At 37.7% G+C, this 19,100-nt stretch overlaps 1 protein-coding gene and 1 non-coding gene across 11 annotated transcripts in view; both read left to right on the plus strand.

Moving 5' to 3' along the window:
- MAP2K5 (mitogen-activated protein kinase kinase 5) overlaps positions 1–19,100 on the plus strand; it is a 300,226-nt gene that overhangs the window by 144,815 nt on the left and 136,311 nt on the right. The gene's annotated exons all lie outside the window — the stretch shown is intronic.
- Positions 9,997–10,124, plus strand: LOC111767320 (small nucleolar RNA SNORA38). The gene has a single exon (XR_002799171.1). It is a non-coding gene; the product is annotated as a small nucleolar RNA SNORA38 (small nucleolar RNA).

Genomic DNA, 19,100 nt, shown 5'->3' on the forward strand with positions numbered 1-19,100 from the left:
GGGCAGTCCAGAGATTCAAGTTTCCTGAGCATGGACCATCCCTAGCACCAACCGTAGGTTCAGTAAAAGTGACAGAAGAGGCATGTGTAGAAAAGTCACATCTGAGTCCAGCTCCATCACACTCAGGAGCACAGATTCCAAAGTAGGGCCCTCTGACAAGGCCCAAATCCATCTGGCATGATTATATACCTTGTGGATCTCCATAGCCTTCAGGAGAACCAGTACCTAGGGTTGTATCTATTTTGGCTTTTTCTGGGGTCCTGCTGAGGTGTGTGTAAGTGCGACCCCTCTGATGATCTCCTGACTCTTTTTGGAAGACTCTTAGCCATATCAAAAGAGCAGTTTTTAACACTTGGTCCAACATGTAGGCTGCGATATTCTGCTGGTCTGAGTTGACCATTTTATTCAAGGTCTCTTTCTAGTTGCTTCTCCAGTTAGTGATTGGTTGTAATCCCTCAGCACTAGGGAGGCTCATCCTGGGAGTCATGTCCCATGTTGCAGGGAAGGTAATGCATTTACATACTGAGTTTGGCTTAGAGAGTAGCCACATTTGAGCAACATGGAGGCTCTCAGGAGGTAACTCTTAGGCATCCTCCAGCTCTAGACCTAATTCATATTTCAGGTACACAGGCTCCTAAGCGTAGTCATCAGTATCAAGGGCTCATTATTGTACCATCCTTCCTTGTTGATCTTTGCATTGCACTTGGGGGATTATTGTTGTTCCATTGGGGAATGTGACAGAACTCCCCTGGGTGGGAACTCCGCACTCCCTCAGTTGATGTTTGTAACTGTAACTACTATAAAAATACCCAAAATATATCCTAACATATTTATGTTCCCTATATACTTGCCCTGGAGAACTCACCCCCACCCATGTGCCCCCCATCAATAACACCCCACACCAGAGTTCCTCCCCTGCCATAGTTGAACCTCTCTGTGATCCAAAACTTCAACAATGAATCCTAAAACATTGCCAAATTCAGTTAACAGGAAATTGAAATACAATGGTGGGTTTTAAGTTTAGAAATAGAATACATAGTAATTTAGAAATACTAACATACAATAAAAATAAATTGGTATATTAATAAAATGAAAATATTTTTCATTTGTTTCTAATGTTTTGCCTTTCATCACTGTAATAGGTGTTGCCCTGTATGTACAGTGGCAAGACACTTTCATTTCTTCCTCAGTGTTTACATCCTTCCTTTTTTTTTTTTCTAATTTTTAATTTTGTCTTCAAAAAAGTTTTAGATCACAGTAATTCACATACACAATATAGGGGACTTCCAGATATCCAACATGAAACCCTTTTCCCCTTTCCCCAGTGATGATCTCTTTACATGTTCATGTTATATTTGCTACAGGTGATGTACAAATTTTGGAACATAGTTATCAAACATGGTTCCATTTTGATTTACATAATTGTTTATATTTTAGACTGTACAAATTTCTAAATTTTAAGTTTCCTTATGTTTTACATTATAGTTTACATTTTAGTTTATAGACTTTTATACACTTTAGATATAAGTTGACATGTCCATCATTACATGATCTTGTGGAGCACTTCCATTGCCCCCCAGTTCCCTGCTTCCATCCATGCTATACCTCTTTCCCCCTCCCTTCAGGACACACCATGACACTCAATCTTTACTACTTGAGGAACCAGATTTACAGATACTGCAACAATGCTGATGGCTTGACATACTAGCCTGCCCTAACTAATTGGGAGCCAGCAATTCTCTCGAGAGATACAATTCCCTCTCTTCAGAAACATCAGGTTTCCCCAGGATGTGGGTACACCTTCACACTCATTGTATGGGTCTCCACCCAATGATATAACACACAATGACAAAAGGAGCACTCACATACTCCTTAGAAGCTTGCCCCTGTACCAGATGCCCCCCCCCTTTAAGCACCTTAAACATGTGATCCTTCCTTATTATATTTTCTAAGGAGTTTTCTCAACAGTATAGTTTCAGCCATATACCTGACATTCTCCCATATTCACCAGTTCCTCCCAACCCTAGCGCCCCTCAAGCCCACAAAGCCCCATCCAAAGGTATCCCTATGCCCCCATCTTATCCTTTCCTTGTGCAAATACTTACCTCCAGCTTGTCATAGACTTCACCCTTGTAGGAGTCAGCTCGCAACCTTCCTTATCCCCCCAGATTCCTTTAAGCCTATCTTCCAGTCTTTAGCTCTCTGAGACAGCTCAGTTTGCTTGTTTCATATCAGAGAGGTCAGTGTAGTATTTGTCCTTCAATACCTGGCTTGCGTCACTCAACATAAGGTCCTCAAGATTCATCCATGTTATCACATTTGTACTGTATTCTTTCTTATAGCTGAGTAGTATTCCATTGTATGTATATACCACATTTTATTTATCCATTCATCCATTGATGGGCATTTCGGTTGATTTTTTCTTTTGGCAATAGTTTATAATGCTGCTATGAACATTGGTGTACACATATCGGTTTGTGTCCTTATTTTCAGATCTTCTGGGTATATACCCAGCAATTCCATTGCAAATCCATAGCTACCTTTTTGAGAAACCGCCAAACAGTCCTCCAGAATGGCTGGATCCTTCTACATTCCCACCAGCAGTGGATGAGTGTTCCCATTCCTCCACATCCTCTCCAGCACTTGTAGTCTTCTGTTTTTTTGATAGCTGCCAGTCTTATGGGAGTAAAATGGTATCTCAGTGTAGTTTTGGATTTGCATTTCCCTAATAGTTAGTGATTTTGAGCATTTTTTCATGTGCTTTTTAGCCATTTGTATTTCTTCTTTGGAGAAGGTCTGTTCAAATCTTTTTCCCATTTTTTAAATGGGTTGTTTGTCTTTTATTTTCAAGATATAGAAGTTTTTTAATATGGAGAATATAAGTCTCCTATCAGATATATGGTTACCAAATATTTTCTCCCATTGTGTAGGCTCTCTTTTCACTTTCATAACAAACTCCTTTGAGGTGCGAAAGACTTTAATTTTCAGGAAGTCCCGTTTATCTATTTGTTCTTTTCCTGCTTGTGCTTTTAGTGTGAAGTTCATGAACCTATTTCCTATTACAAGGTCCTGTAGATACTTCCCTACATTGTTTTCCAAGGTCTTTATGGTCTTGGCTCTTAAATTTAGGTCTTTGATCCATCTCTAGTTGATTTTTGCATATTGATATCCAGTTCTCTAGACACCATTTGTTGAAGAGGCCATTCTTTCCCAGTTGAGTGGGCTGGGTGACCTTGTTGAATATCAGATGACTGTTGATATGAGGCTCTATATCAGAACTCTCAGTTCGGTTCCATTGGTCATTGTGTCTATCTTTGTGCCAATACCATGCCGTTTTCACTACTGTAATTTTGTAGTATGTTTTGAAGTCTGGTAGTGTGACTCCTCCAGTTTCATTTTTCTTTTTCGATATGTCTTTGGCTATTCGGGGCCCCTTTCCTTTCCAAATAAATTTCAGAGTTAGTTTTTCTAGTTCATTAAAAAAATGCTGTGTGGATTTTTATTGGGATTGCATTGAATCTGTAGATGAGTTTTGGTAGGATAGACATCTTAATAATATTTAATCTTCCTATCCATGAACAGGGAATATTCCTCCATTTATTTAGGTCTTCTTTGATTTCCTTGAACAGTTTGTGTAGTTTTCTGTGTATAAGTCTTTTACATCTTTGGTTAAATTTATTCCTAGGTATTTGATTTTTTAATTTACTATTGTAAATGGTATTTATTTCTTGATTTCCTCCTCAAATTGCTCATTATCGGTGTACAGAAATATTACTGATTTTTGTGCATTGATCTTATACCCTGCGACTTTACTGAACTCATTTATAAGTTCTAGAAGCTTTGTTGTAGACTTCTCAGGGCTTTCTATGTATAGGATCATGTCATCTGCAAATAGTGGAATTTTGACTTCTTCGTTTCCTATTTGGATTCCTTTTGTATCTGGGTCTTGCCTCAGTGCTTAAGCAAGTACTTCTAACACAATGTTAAATAGAAGGGGTAAGAGTGGGCATCCTTGTCTTATTCCTGATATTAGAGGGGAAGATTTTGGGATTTCACCATTGTAAATGATGTTAGCTGTTGTTTTTCATATATACCCTTTATTATGTTCAGAAAATTTCCTTCTATTCCTATCTTTTGCAGTGTTTTTATCAAGAAAGGATGTTGTATTTTGTCAAATCCTTTTTCTGCATCTATAGATATGATCATGTGATTTTTTCCCTTTGATCTGTTTGTGTGATGTTTTACATTAATTGATTTTCTTATGTTGAACCATCCTTGCATACCAGGAATGAAACCCACTTGGTCGTGGTGTATAATTTGTTTAATGTATTGTTGAATACCATTAGCAAGTATTTTGTTGAGGATTTTTGCATCTAGGTTCATTAGAGAGATTGGACTGTAATTTTCCTTTCTTGTGGTGTCTTTGGCTTTGGTAATAGGGTAATGTTGGCATCGTAAAATGAATTAGGCAGTGTTCCTTCTATTTCCATTTTTTGGAAGAGTTTAAGCGAAATTGGTGTTATTTCTTTCTGGAATGTTTGGTAGAATTCACCTATGAAACCATCTGGCCCAGGGCTCTTCTTAGTTGGGAGGTTTTTTATGACTGACTCTATATCTTTACTTGTGATTGGTTTGTTGAAATTTCTGCAGTGTTTGCCTCATGTATTTGGAGGCACCCTTGTTAGAAGCATAAATATTTATGATTGGTCTTTCTTCTTGAAAGATTATCGCTTTCACTAATATGTAGTGTCCATCTTTGTCTCTCTCAAGTGTTTTGCATTTAAAGTCTATTTTGTCTGATATTAGTATAGCTACACCTGCCCTTTTTTGTTTGCCTATAAGATTGTTTTCCAGCCATTCACTTTCAATCTCCTTGAATCCCTGAGTCTAAGATGAGTTTTTTGTAGACAACATAGAGATGGGTCATATTTCCTCATCCGATCTTCCAATCTGTGTCTCTTAACAGGTGAGTTTAATCCATTAACATTTAGTGTTATTCCTTTCAAGGAATTATTTATATTAGCCATATTTTCTTTAGATTTGTGTTTGTCTTATGTTGATTTTTTTTCTCACTTTGTAGTTTTAGTTGTTCTTACACTCTCCTCCAACTCTGTCTCTCCTGTTTTTTTCTTTCCTCCTGCAGAACTCCCTTTAGTATTTCTTGAAGGGCAGGTTTCTTGTTGGCATACTCTCTTAGTCTGTTTATCTGTGAATATTTTGAACTCACCATCATTTTTGAATGCTAGCTTTACGGGATAGAGTATTCTTGGTTGGAAATTCTTTTCTTTTAGTACCTTGACTATGTCATACCACTACCTTCTTGCCTCCATGGTTTCAGATGAGAGATCAGCACTTAATCTTATGGAGCCTGCCTTGACAAGTATATGTCTTGGGGTAGACCTGTTGGAATTTATGCTGTTCAGGGTGCGTTGTGTTTCCTGGACATGTCCATGCATCTCCCTCAATAGGTTTGGGAAGTTTTCAGCCATTATTTCCTCCAACACCCCTTCTGTCCCCTTTCCCTTCTCTTCTCCTTCTGGGATGCCTATAATATGTATGTTTCTACGTTTTGTGTTGTCATTCAGGTCCCTAAGTCCCTGCTGGATTTTTCCTATCTTTTTATTGATTAATTCTACTATCTGTTTGATTTCAGATGTACTGTCTTCTGCATCACTAATTCTTTCCTCTGCCTCTTCAAATCTTCTGTTTTTTTCTGAGAGTGTATTTTTGATTTCTTGGATTGTGTTATTGATCCCCATCATATTTGTTATTTTTTGTACATGATCACAATTTCTTCTGTATGCTCTCCAGGTGTTTTCTTAATATGCTTAATCTCTTCCTTCACTTCATTGAATTGGTCCATGATACATGTTTTGAGAGCTTTAATTACTTGTTTGATGTTCCACTTCTCTTCCTGATTTTTAGTTTGTTCATTGGATTGGGCCATGCTTTCCTGAATATTGGTGTGGTCTGTAGGTTTTTGTTGTTGTCTGGTCATCATTTTATCTTGTTGGGTTTATTCTGTTGATTATCTTCTTATTCTAGTCTTGGGGTTTAATTAGTTGTTGTTTTTTTGTGTGTGTTAAGTCTTCTCTTTGTCACTTTGTTCTTCTTATTCTATTTCCTTGTTGTTGGCTAAGTTCCCTTGAAGGAAAATATTAGGTCCAGAGAAAGCAAAAGGGGTAAAAAAGAAAAATATGATAGTAGTATTGATAATGAATCTTAGCAGAAGAACCACGTGAGATCTAGGAGAATGGATATAAAACTCATGGAAGCTGTGTATAGTTATAACCTTAAAAAAGTAGAGTACCTATAATGAGATATTAAACTGAATATGGGGAGGAATATACTATGAATTAAAAGGTTAGTGTGGTCAGGAGAGAGAGAAAAAAGAGAGGACAATAATAAAGAGTGAATAAATTATATAAAAGATTAGAGGTATTAGATATAAAAAGGACGGCAGACTTGGCCCAGTGGTTAGGGTGTCCGTCTACCACATGGGAGGTCCGCGGTTCAAACCCCGGGCCTCCTTGACCTGTGTGGAAGTGACCCACGCGCAGTGCTGATGCGCGCAAGGAGTGCCGTGTCACGCAGGGGTGTCCCCAGCGTAGGGGAGCCCCATGCGCAAGGAGTGTGCCCCGTAAGGAGAGCCACCCAGTGTGAAAGAAAGTGCAGCCTGCCCAGGAATGGCACCGCACACACGGAGAGCTGACACAACAAGATGACGCAACAAAAAAAAAGAAACACAGATTCCCGTGCTGCTGACAACAACAGAAGCAAAGAAGATGCAGCAAATAGACACAGAGAACAGACAGCTGGGGTGGGGGGTGGGGAGGGGAGAGAAATAAATAAATCTTTTTTAAAAAAGAAGATATAAAAGTCAGTAATATTGGGGGCTAAATAGAGGTGTAATGTAAGAGAAATAATAAATGATGGAGGAGAGAATGATGTAAAGGAAAGGGGATAGCATTGGCAGCCAAAATTAGTACACACAGAAAAGAGAAAATTGAGGATGAGGAAGCACAGCAAATAAGAATGTTGCCTGCAGCACTAATATAAAAAAAAGGAAAAAGAAGGAAAAAAAAGCAGAGTAAGAAAAAGAAGGGGAAAAAGAAGAAGAAGAAGAAGAAAAGGCAGTGGTAGGGATAAAGATGAAGCAAAAAACAAGAACACAAACCAACAAGAAGACCAGACAAGGTCTCAGGCAAAGAATCCTCTTTGCAATTGAATAAACTTCTTAGGAGTCTGACCTTCCCCCTTTCTCCCTTCCTCACTTCCTTCTCTCCCAAGGCAGCAGGAGGGCTGCATGAGGGCTCCTGTAGGAAATTCAATTGGGTCCCTGGTGAACCAACTCACCTGAGCAAATAATGACTCTTAATTTCTTGAGACAGCACTCACACCCTGCCAGGAACCCTAAATATGCTTTTGGAATCCTGTAAAGCACATGCTACTGTCCCTCTCCCTTAGGTGTGCTACAAGGAGGCTAGTTAATTTTCTGACTCCACCTTCTCCCAGACAAAGTTTCCTATCCTAGGATGTTTAGGTAAATTGGGCTCTCTCACCAGATTTGCCCCACCTCTCTTCCTAGACTCTCCCCAAGTCAGCTGATATGCTCCTCCATACTCAATAAAAGAGTTAGTCCGCGATGGGAGTGGTAGGGCAATGCCAGATTTCGGGGAGTGTTGGGCTCGGGAAACAGAGGCCCGGAAGAATGTGGACTCTGGGTATGTAGGTCTGTGAAATGTGGGCTGCGGGGGTTCAGGGGACACAGGCTTGGGGTTCACGCGTTTGGGAAACACAGGGCTTGGAAATTCCACCCCACAACCGGCATTTCTCAGTGAACGCTGCGGCTCTTAGCCCTAGAGGGGGAGGGATTTACCTCCCCATGGCTTCTGAGTTCAGTATTAGAAACCCACAGTTCTACCTTGAGCAAACACCAATTCTTCTGCAATTTCGCCAGATCGATGTCCAGACATCTCCTGCCCTGCATGTTCCCAAAACAGCCTGCTCCGGTAGGACTCCATCACCACCTGTATATATTTTTCATATATTTTCTTTCTCCTTACCATGGGCCTAAAATATAACAAACCTAAATCTATATGACAATCACATCTGATTTGATACCAACCTAGCTTCAATAGCATATACATGCACTGTTTGAACCTATTCATCTTCCCACCTTTCTTGGTGTGCTTTTTACAGTTTTTATTTTTTATATATACTGTATGCCCCAAACCATGGATTTATCATTACTTTTTATGTATTTTTGCATTACTGTTAGAAGTAAAAAATGATATTACATACCAAAAAATACAAAACAGTAATACTACTAGTATTTATAATTACCCATTTGGTTACCTTTACCGGAGGTCTTTATTTCTTTATACCACTTTGATTCACTGTCTGGTGTCCTTTCCTTTCAGTCTGAAGACCTTCCTTTTAGCATTGCTTGTAGGACATGTCTAGTGGTGACTAACTCCCTCAGCTTTTGTTATCTGGGAATGTTTTAAATTCTCCCTCATTTTTAAAAGGCATTCTCACTGGATACAAAATTCTTAGTTGACAATTGTTTTTGTTGGCACTTTAAATATTTTTATTCCACTACCTTCTTGCCTCCATTGTTACTGATGAGAAATTGGCACTTAATCGTATTGAGACTCCCTCGTACATAGTATGTTTCTAGAATGACTCTATCAGCTTTCAAAACCTCTCCTTGCCCTTCTTTTGCCATGTTTTTCTTTTTCTCCTTGAACATATTCAGGATTGTTTTTTGAAAGTCCTTGTCTGGTCTGTCCAAAGTCTGGTCTTCTTCCTTGATGATTTGTGTGTTTTTAATCTTCTTTTTTTGTATAGGTCATCATTCCTGTTTCTTTGTTTTGTAATCTTTTGTTGCACACTGTATTTTTTAATAGTTTTAAGTGTTGACTCTGCGGTTTAGTCCTTGATTTGTCTTTTCCTTAAGTTTGTATTCAACTAGAAATATGATAGAGATTTCTTTTGAGTATCAGGAGCTATCAAAAAAAAAAAAAAACCCAACACTACAAACCTTTCACAGTCTTTGCAAATTGGCTTTGCAATAATTGGGGCTCTCCCTCAAAGTTTAGCCCTGCTATCAAAAAGATCAGCCAGAGGCAAATGGGAAGTATGGGGTTGTCTGAAAATAAAAGAGACTGAAGTGTAAAGCAGTAATTGAGAAAAAAGCAATGTGACTCAGCTAAGGAAATGGTTGCTTTCTAAACCAGACTTGATATAATCTAATCAAAAGACATCTTTATGGGAAAAGGGTTTTAAAAGTATAAAGTACACTGAACATAAAGTATAATTAATAAAAAATTGTAAGAATAACCTGTAGAAGCACAACCTCGATGGAACACATGAACATTCTTCCTCCTTTTTCTTTTTTTTTAACTTTTTACTTTGAAATAGTTGTAGATCCACAGGAAATTGCCCCACCTCCCTCCCCAAAATGCACAAGGAGATCCATGCAAAGGTAACTTTTTAAGGATGGAATTTGGAAGAAAATTGAAGGCTGAAAATCCAAAATTATAATCTTTAAAAGTCCTATAGGGATATTGTACTATATTCCAGAATTATTATATTTATTAAATGAGAGAAGAGGAATGAGATGAGAGAAACAAAACCTTTCAATTCTTAGTAAAGAAATTCTTATGTCAATAAGGTAATGTTAAAAGATACTTAGTATATGTAAAAGTTGGCATTTGCAGCAAAACTAAATTAGGAAATATTTACTGGATAATGTGTTGAGTTTTTTTGTTTTTGTTTTTTAAGGAAAAGAATTGTTGGAAAGAATTTCTATCAATAGAAAGGTTACCTGATTAATTTTAAGTAACTTATGAATAGAATTTGCATTTAACTTTTAAAACCTTTTTTGCAGAGATTTGCAATTTGGCCCTTACCTTCGCTTGTAATGAGTTTTTAAATAGTCTAAGCCATTATTTTGCTTTCTGCACAGTTTTTTTCTTATACTGATTAATACCCTCCTACACAGGTGTGTCAGTGGTTTCCTGTCTGTGGACATGTAAGAATTGGAGGCAGAGGTGGACTTGGAGGAGTCTGGAGCCAGCTTGCTCCCCACAGGCCCAAGATCATCCTTTCCCATATAGAAAATACTAAAAAAAAAAAAAAAAGGAGCTGATTAGTATTTGAGTAATCCAAGCCAATTTAAAAGGAAACATCACTAGTTAACTTTAGGTTACAGCCATATAAGATGAGAAAATTGAGATATGGGGGCTTCCTTACCTGAGCTTTGTAACTGCTTAGTCAGATATGTCTGGAAGGGGAGCATTTATGTTAGACATGTGCCAGGACACCTTGGCTCTTGTTTAAAATCCTTTAAATATTGACTTTTAAACCTAAATAATAGGAAACAGATGTAGCTCAAGTGGGTGAGCACCTGCCCCCCATGTTCGAGATCCTGGATTCAATCACTAGTACCTCCTAAGGAATAATAATAATAATGATAATAATTGCATGCCAGTGCTGTAAGAGATCATAAAAACTTAACATTTGTGTTTTGCACACACAGGGAAAAAAAGACTTAGCACATTAACTGAGGTAAACAAACTGGTTTAATGACTCTGGTTTGTTGATTTTTCTTCCACTCTGACTATCCATAAAAATGAACTTCTCTTCTAAAAAATGTCTTTAGAAATGGCCTACATTGGCCATTCATTCTTTTTGCCTTGAGAAATTGCTGGGGATTTCTGTGTTTGTGGTAATGATTTTTTTTTTCAAGGTTTTTTAAATTTCTCTTCCCCTTTCCCCCTGTTGTCTGCTCTCTTGTGTCCATTCGCTGTGCATTCTTCAATGTCTGCTTGCATTCTTAGCAGCACCAGGAATCTGTGTCTCTTTTTGTTACATCATCTTGCTGCATGTACCAGCTGTACGTGTGTGTGGCACCACTCCTGGGTGGACTGCACTTTTTCACGTGGGACAGCTCTCCTTGTGGGGTGCACTCCTTGTGCATGGGGCTCCCCTACGCGGGGGACACCCCTGCATGGCATGGCACTCCTTGTGTGGCAGCACTGTGCGTGGGCCAGCTCACCACGTGGGCCAGGCTGCCCTAGGTTTGAACCCTGGACCTCCTGTATGATAGCAGATTGTTAGTTGAGCCACATCTGCTTGCCTGTCGTAATGATTTTGAAATGATTTTCAAAAGACAAGAAACCTATATATTGTCACAATAGAACAGTAAAATAAAGCAAACAATCCAATTAGAAAATGGGTAAAACCCATGAAGAGATACTCTAGTGAGGAGGATATATAAATGACAAATAAGCACATGAAAAGATCTTCAGCATCGCTATTAGGGAAATGCAAATTTTAAACCACAATGAGATACCACTGTCACCTATCAAAATGACTAAAATGAAAAATATTGACAATACCAAATGCTGACAAGGATGCACAGGAACTGGATCGTGCATTGCTGGAGGGAATATACAATGGTATAGCCACCCTGGAAAATAGTTTGACAGCTTCTTAAAAAAATAAACTATCAACTGCCATATGACCAGTTGCATTCTGGGCATTTATCTGAAAGAAATAAAAACTCATGTTCACACAGAAACTTGTGCAGTAATACATAATACCCCAAAACTGGAAATAACCCAGATGTCCTTCAGTGAGTGAATGATTAAAGAAACTGTGATATATCCATACTATTCAGCAGTAAAAAGTAACAAACTATTGATATACACATCCTAGATGAATCTCCAGAGAATTATGATCAGGAAAAAAAAAATCAATTCTGTTAGGCTACATACTGTATGACTCCATTTATTTTAACATTTTTGAAACAAAAAATTACAGTTATTAAATAATAACATAAAAACATTAGAGAACAGTTTAATGTTTGCCAGAGAATAACAAGGGGATAGGAGTGTAAGGAAATGGGTGTGGCCATAAAAGGGCAAGATGAGGGATCCTTGTGGTAATTAATAGGAACATTCTCTATATTGATTGTATTGGTGTCAATATCTTGGTGGGATTTTGTACTATAGTTTTATAAGATGTTTCCCTGGTGGAACCTGGGTAAAGGGTTCACAGGCTCTCTCTGTATTATTTCTTTTTTTTTTAAGGATTATTTTTAAAAATTTATTTCTTGCCCTTCCCACCCATTGTCTGCTCTCTGTTCATTCGCTGTTCATCTGTGTCCACTTGCATTATCCAGTGGCACTGGAAAACTGTTTCTCTTTTTTGTTGTGTCATCTCATCTTACTGTGTCAACTCTCCATGTGTGCTGCGCCACTCCTGGGCAGGCTTCGCTTTTTTCATGTGGGATACACTCCTTGCGCATGGGGCTCCCCTACGCGGGGACACCCCTGCGTGTCACGGCACTCCTTGCACGCTGCAGCACTGCACATGGGCCAGCTTACCACATGGGTCAAGAGGCCCTGGGGATTGACCCTGGACCCTCCATATGGTAGACAGACAGTCTATCAGTTGAGCCATGTCTGCTTCCCATGTATTATTTCTTCTAACTGCATATGAATCTAAGATTATCTCAAAATAAATAGCTTAATTTAAAAAAAAAAGATAGGCCTTTTTACAGTTGCCTGTATTCAGTGGGTATACTTAATCAGAGAGGGTTGTATTAGACATAAATTTTGTTTCTTTCATACATTCGTGATGGGTTTTGGTCAAAGCAGAGTCATCCCTAAAGACAAGAGGGTGAGGAACCACTGGGAAATTACCATGTAGGCCTCAACTGCCTCCCATTCTGAAAATGAGTGTCCTGGGAAGCTGTGGTGGAGAGAGAAGAAAAGAGGTTATGTTAGCTACAGAGAAGGAATGGAAATGGGGAGGAGTTAATTAGATCCCATTACCCTCTCTTAAGATCCTTTTGCCTTGCTGGGGATTGGGATTTTAAACTGATTGTGTGATATCTTGTTGTGTTTTGATTCACCATGGAAGTCAGAGCATTCTTTTGCTATTGGAGGATTATGTTCCTTCTGGATTGGTACAATAATAATAATTACAATTAATATTATCACTTACTGAGTGCCTTCTATTTGTGTGTATATATTTAATCCTCATGATAATCTTGTAAAGATTATTGTATCCCAATTTTAGATAAGGAAACTAAGGCTCAAAGAGACTAATTAATTTGCTCAGTAATAGGAAAGGCAAGAAGTGGTTGGTGTCCTAATGGAAGAACTCTAGTTTTAGGGTCAGATCTAAGTTTAGCATCTTCCTCTTAATTCAACTCAGCTGTGACCTTAGGTCGGTTTCCTAACCTCCTTGAGGTCCTAACAGGATACCTGGCATATAACGGTTACTATAGTTGAAACAATTGCTTCTCAAGAAAAAGCAAGAGGAAGTAGTTAGAACCTTCCTCCAACTTCCCTCGATCTACATCTCCTATGGAGAAAGCAAACCTGTGAGAAATGGAAGGAGCCTTAAATAAACACCTAGCCCAGTTTCCTTATGAATTTCCCAAGATCAACCAACAATTCAGTGCCAAAGCTGGGATAATAATCCAGCCCATTAGTTCAGATGAAATTCATCTCATAAATATAATGCAGTTGTTTACGTTTTGGGAGTTAGGGTTGGAGCCTCTAATTGTATGGCCTTGGCCAAGTAACATCATTAATTTGAAGCCTCAATTTCCTCATCTATAAAATGCAGTTACCTACCTCAAGGGTTATAATGATAATTAAATGAGATAATAATGTATATAAAGCACTTAGCCCAGTGCTTGCATGTAGCAGTTGTCCAATAAATGTTATCTCCTATAAATTTTACTATTTCTTTAAAACAATTTATCAGAATTGGTCTTCTGGCTGGACATGCTGCCCCAAGTCAAATCTACAATCAAAATGTATCTTACAATTTATTTATACATTTAATGTAGTGTTTCTTCTTTTTTCTTTTCTTTTTTCTTTTTTTCCTGTTTCACTGAAAAGCTTTTACAGGCAGGTAGGAGTCGTATAATCAGTGCTATCTTAGACTTGGAGGAAGAGGTTGTTCCTCCAAGGCTGGGCCATAATATGGATCTCTCCTGACTCCCAGGAACTCATTCCACACTCCCAGGTGCCTCCCACATACCAGCCTGAATATGTTCATGTTACAACTAGGAATCAAAGAGCCACCCTTTTAAAAGGAAACTTCTTTTACTTATTGTGAAAAGATCGAGGGAAAAGAGAATTGAAAACCCCAGGCCTTTTGCCCTTGGTATCATTAGCCTTATTAAAGCTACATATCTCCAGTCTTTATCATACATGAAAGAGGAAAGCCATGTATGTTTGTTTTCTCCATTCTGAACTCATTCATGAGACTCTGTAGACAATAACTGCCATTTAGGATGGCTAATTATGCTGCTTAATTTTATTTAAGGCTCTTGCAAGAATATTTGGATGACCTACCCTTTATTATGTGATGGAACCATTAGAATAACTTTTATATTGCATTGTGGTTTTCTCTTAAGTGCATTCCTGTTGTGCACAGATGAATTTGTAATGCAGAATGTCAACATAGATGATATTTAATTGTACCTGCTGGTCTCATTCATTAGAATGTAGTCCCCGAGAAATAACTAGATAGATATATTGGTTGTTGTCTTTTCATAAGACAATTAAACATAATGAAAGAGGGTTGCTGAAGCACCCTGGCACCGTGCTAGGAGAGGTTACTGGGAGTGGAGACCTGCTGATTCTTCCTTGGGCTCCTGGTAAACTTAGAGTGTCTTCCTGGCATTCAAGCAAAACAATGTAATTGCTTCATAGAAGGAAAAAGTTGAAGAGAAGTTTATTTCTGCTTCCATTATCATCTTAGAACACAGCCACATGCCATATTTTAAAACTGAATTTTTATTCCCCTGACATGCTATTTCAGGCCTATTTCTAAGAGTATTCAGTGAGGCTTACCTGTGAAAGTACAGAGCAAATTAAATGTTTTAAGTATAAAACAAAACAGAGGCCAAAAGGGATCAGAAATAGGAGATATCGCCACCTGATGTGAGCAGATCACAGCAAAAAATTTTTTTTTTAATTTTTTTTTCAAATTACTTGGTTTTCCTTTTCTAACTAGAGAAGTGAGTGTGCATAAAGTCATGATTTTCTTTGGAACTAACCTTTCCAGGAAAATATCATATAGGTCCCTATTCAAAGCACATTGGGCCACTCCAACTGTAGTTTTGTGAAAGAGCTTTTATTTATCTATTTTTAACAGTCCCCTCGGCACCAAGCCAAATCCTGACTGAGGGAAATCTACTCTAACCCCCGATTGTGTTGGGGGCATAGGCTGGGCAGTGGGCGGAGGAGCCTTTTGTGAAGAACTGTAGAGAGCACTGCTCTTGAAGGTTCTGGCCTTTATTAAGCAAGCTTCAGCTTGATACTGTGTATGTGGATTGTTAAGTGGCTAACTGATGCAGCATGTGTAAAGATACAGTTTCCTGCATGAGGTGGTTATAGGTAGTAGCATGGGTTGTCTCAACATGATACCAATTTCCACAGTCAATTTGGTCAATGCAGTGGGGAAAAAAAAAAAATCAGTCTAGCCGTTACTGGAAGTTATTGAAGTAACTATAGTTTGTTAACTGAATTTTTCATGTCTGAACTGGGTGTTTTCACATTTTGTAGGCATATCCTTAGTCATTTTGGGAAATAATCTTAAATACACTAAAGTGACATTGAAAATTTTAACTTTCTTTAAATATTTGTAAATCACAATTATTCAGGCCTTCTAGTGCATATCAGTTTTGAGGGGATGTAACTATTTTAGCATTAATTGTTGTTTCATACTTTGTTGGAGTAGAAAAGTGACCATGGTGACCACCAAAGCATTTGCTGAACTATGAAGTTAATGATAAGCCACGTTGGTTTGAGGCTGATTTTTTTTAAACAGTGTTATTGATATATAACTTACCATAAAACTCACCCATTTTAAGTGGACAATTCAGAGATTTTTAGTAAATTCATAGAATTATGCATCCATTGCCATAATCCAATTTTAAAACATTTCCCCAAAGAATCCTCATGCCCATTTTCAATAAATCCCTGCTTGCAAGCCCAGCCCCACACAACTATAATCTGCTTTCTGACTCTATAGATTTGCCTTTTCTGGACATTTTGTATACAGAATCATACAGTAGGAATGTCTTTTCTCTTTTACTTAGTATAATGTTTTTGAGATTCATCCATGTTGTAGCATGTATCAGGAGTTCATTCCTTTTTATGGCTAAATAGTATTCCATTTTATGGACTTATCACATTTTGCTTATCCATTTGCTATTAGATGGATATTTGGATTGTATCCAGTTTGGGAAATTATAAATAATGTTGCTATTTGTATACAAGTGTTTATGTAGTCCTGTGTTTTCATTTCTCTTCAGTTAATACCTAGCGGTGGAATTGCTGAGTTTGTATGATAAGTTTATGTTTAATTTTTAAAGAAACTTTGAGGCTGATTTTTATTCGGGTACAGGCTCCTGTAGAGGACCACCTACCATTATTCTCAGCATGACACAAGACTCTGTTTGTAGACTTCCATTTTTTCTACTCCTTGATATTTTTCTAATAATCTTCTATGCATTTCAAATATTGTACATCATAATCACCTATTATCTACTTGTGCTGTCACTGCTGTAACTAAAATATTCATTACACCATCTCTGAAAAGCCCAGCTTACTGTGAAATCTCACTGAAGGAGAGGGAAAATATTGTGACAGAAGGCACATGTTGTTGAATCTTCTGCAATTCCAGCTGAACAATATTTGCCATTCTGGAGGAAGCCTGCTTTCAGGAGGAGCTGGTATAATGAACGTTACTCTCACTTAGCATTTTGGTCCAGTATATCAAATGGTCCACATCCTGACTTTCTAGGGTGGGAGTCATTGTTACCAGTTTTACATAGCAGCAGTTTACAGTATATCTAGTGCATTCCTGTTTATAAAATGTTTTTCCCATTTATTTTATACATTCAACAATTCATGGCACTCTAGCTCTGTACCAGGCACTGCTAAGCACATAATCTCAATTCTCAAACTTGTCAGTGTAGGAGCATCACATATCAGCCCTGATCTTATATATGGGAACAGAGCGCAACGAGGTCTCATAGACAATATGCTGGAGTTCATGCTAGGATCTTGGATTAAGTCCAGAGGGCATTTTCCATTTCCATGACATCACTTTGCTTCTCCTAAGAGGATCTGACTAACAGGAATCAATTCTGACTCCTTTAAAAGCCTATCTGTATAAAATGACAATTTTTTGTCTAAAATGAAATAAGGTAAGGAATGTCTGATATTAAGATTGGGACAGAAAGAAAAGAAAAAAAGATTGAGTCACTTTACATTGTACCTTTAATCTCACTTTCTCCAGCGTGATCTTGACTTTTTGGCCAAGATAGATAGAAACAAAAATTCAAATTAGGGAACACTAAACATGATATTTCATACTTAGTACAAAGGCAGTTAAAGTTACTTTGGTTTTTCACTAAACTTTAGTGACTACTAAAGGCTTATGCATTGCATTAGCTGAAGTTTATTCCTCTTTAGTTTTGTGAAAAGGACCTGTAATTCTGGACTTCTACACACCTCATGGGTGTTTTCTTTGAGAAAATGTCTCTGTTAAAATCAATGTCCTACTATTCATTTAAGCTCCCCTGCCTTCAATAAAACTAATTGATAAACTCTAATAATTAATGACCTGATTAAACCAAAATGACTTGCATCTGCCCTCGTGATTGCCATTTATAATCAGTCATTTTAATGACTCATCTTTTCTGCGCTTTGCTTACAGAAGAAAGGCTATAATGTTTTTAAGTGAGCTGAATGAAAAGCATTCAATTGCTGTTTGTTTTACATAACTTGAGATTGCATTAAAATAAGCATTGATATAACTACCTCCTTAAAAGTAATCTTTCTGCCTAATCTGTTGTGCTATTGTCTATTGCTTGGAGTGAAGTTGAAATCAACCACAACAAGCAAACAAATAAAAATCAAGTGGAGTTATAGAATTGACATGTTTTAAACGAAATCTTAAAGGGGTAAGATCAGTGGGTATAAACTAGAATTGTTGCTATCTCAGATATAAAATGGAATATTTTATCTGAGAATAGTGAAACTTAAATCAAGGAAGTATCATCATTCCAGCATTGAAATAGAACCCATTTGCTTCTAATTCTGCCACATGACTTCAGATTTAACCTAAATAAATGAAGTCCTAATATTATTTACATCCCATCTAATTCCCAAAAGGATTGAGGTAGCTTACAATATAAGATCAAAGCAATCATGAAAACCAGAAGAAGAGTTTAAAAATAAAGAGATTGTTCCACAAGGGATCACTGTGATGGGACTTGTCCTCTACCAAAATAACTAGAAAACTGGTCAAAATATGTGAAGCAACTGTCTTCAGATATTCGAAAACAAGCATTGTGGGATTATGATCCCTGAGAGGTGGGAAACAAATGAGGTGAGCCGTGTAATCACCTATGCTTTCAACCTGGAGACAATTTCTGGACTGCAGCATAGGGAGGGAGAATCCGAACAGAGCCCAAAGTTCTTGCTAAGCTGAAGAGACAAGAGTTTGGAATTTAAGAAAGACGAAATTGGTGGAATTTATGGGGCAGTGTCCTAGAGAGGAGCTATTCCACTAATATGGGGTCTCCATAAGTGTTTGACCAAATATCAATCTTTGCATTGGTAGGGAGAAATCTCACAAAGCTAAACAATGAATGATCTTCTGAGAAAGAAAATTTCTGGGAAACTGTAAACTAAATAATTCCCAAAGCTCACACAGATTGGGAATCTTTTTATTCCCACCATCCAGAGTGGGGAGACCTCAATAAATATGTTATTGTATTAGGAGAGACTTAAGAATGGCTGTGCTTCAGTACTGGGGTTAAGCTATCCATGTAAAAAAACACAAAAAACAGCTTTAAAATAAACCTCAAAGGAATCAAGCTACCTGCCAATATCAAGTCTGGCAAGTTTTTAGGAGTTACAACAAAATTCACCTCTCAACGACTTGACAATAATATCTGTGGTGGTTAATTTTTTGTGTTACATTGGCTAAGTTATAGTGTCCAGTTGTTGATCAAACACTGGCTTAGATGTTACTGTGGTGGTATTTTG

Source organism: Dasypus novemcinctus, chromosome 3, assembly GCF_030445035.2.
Source record: "Dasypus novemcinctus isolate mDasNov1 chromosome 3, mDasNov1.1.hap2, whole genome shotgun sequence".
In the NCBI taxonomy this organism is placed as follows: Eukaryota; Metazoa; Chordata; class Mammalia; order Cingulata; family Dasypodidae; genus Dasypus; species Dasypus novemcinctus.